This window comes from Rhinopithecus roxellana, chromosome 1, assembly GCF_007565055.1.
Source record: "Rhinopithecus roxellana isolate Shanxi Qingling chromosome 1, ASM756505v1, whole genome shotgun sequence".
Lineage (NCBI taxonomy): Eukaryota > Metazoa > Chordata > Mammalia > Primates > Cercopithecidae > Rhinopithecus > Rhinopithecus roxellana.
This window is the reverse complement of record NC_044549.1, coordinates 197,624,968-197,626,113: the sequence shown is the minus strand read 5'-3', so window position 1 is coordinate 197,626,113 and position 1,146 is coordinate 197,624,968. Positions and strand designations below refer to the sequence as shown.

Sequence of the window (1,146 nt, the reverse complement as noted above, 5' to 3'; positions counted from 1 at the left end):
AAACTGATGATGGGGAGGGACCTGCCTTCTGGGAGCCTCCAGTCTAGTAACAGGCAGACTAGCAAGAACCCAACAACCACAGCACTAACAGTGTGTCAGCTACTGTCCAAATGCCTCACATCTACTAACTTTCTTAATACTCTCAGCAGCCCTTGAGGAAGGTACTATTACTCTCACATCACAGAATGAGGAAACAACTCACCTCACTGGCTTCAATCACTCAAAGACACTTGGCTATCCAGTGCAAGCCAGGTTCTTATATTCTTACCCCCTATGCTATACAAACTGCCCAGAAGCCCAGCCTGGGAGGGTGATCTGTGCATTTCACATGGTCACTGAACTCTGAGTCCATTCTCTCCCTTTCTGAGCCTCAGAACAGAGCTGTCTGTCACAGGGAAGCCACATGGAAAAACGAACGTCTGCTCACCTTTTTGAACATGCCATGCTCTGCTGACCCCTGTTCAGAGCAGTTTTGCATGAATAATGGCTAAAGTCAAGGTTTTGATGGAGAGAAACAAACCCTGGACATCTTATGAAATGTGAATCAGGGTGTCAGAGGGCTCTGAGTTTTGACAGAGGTTTTCTCTGCCACAGAGGGCAAGCCCCTGCCATCTTGCTTCCATGAGTCACTGAACTAGCCTTAGCCCCCTCTCTTTTTATAAGTTATACATGTTAAAGTGCAAGGTTGCAATAGAACATAGCACATGTGCAGACAAACATCCATTCACATATGCATGTACACACATGCCTTCTATTTGGATTGGTTTTTTAAAAAAATTATTTTTTTAAATACGGAATGCATCACGAATTTGCATTTCATCATTGTGACGGGGCCATGCTAATCTTTTCTATATCATGTATTTGGATTGTTTTAACACAAAGAACCTGCACATTCTTCATCTTATGGAAGAAAAGACATGGACATTCCAGCCAGGCACTGTGCTGGGTACTTGGAAGGACACAGATGGCTAGTCAGGGCTGACTCTGACTTAAGGTTCTCAGAGTCTAATAATGAGAAAGACCACTGGAGAATTCACTTGAAGACACTATGAGAGGAGTGCTTGTTACATTAAAAAAAAGGAGCTGCTGGCCCTGCCAGGAGTGGAATGGGGGTAACTGGGAGTCAGGGAAGGCTCCCCAGAAGAG

At 44.9% G+C, this 1,146-nt stretch overlaps 1 pseudogene; it reads right to left on the bottom strand.

Annotated features, from left to right (window-relative positions):
• Nucleotides 1-785: 785 nt before the first annotated feature.
• LOC115892131 lies at nucleotides 786-885 on the bottom strand (annotated as a pseudogene).
• Between the last annotated feature and the right edge of the window lie 261 nt (nucleotides 886-1,146).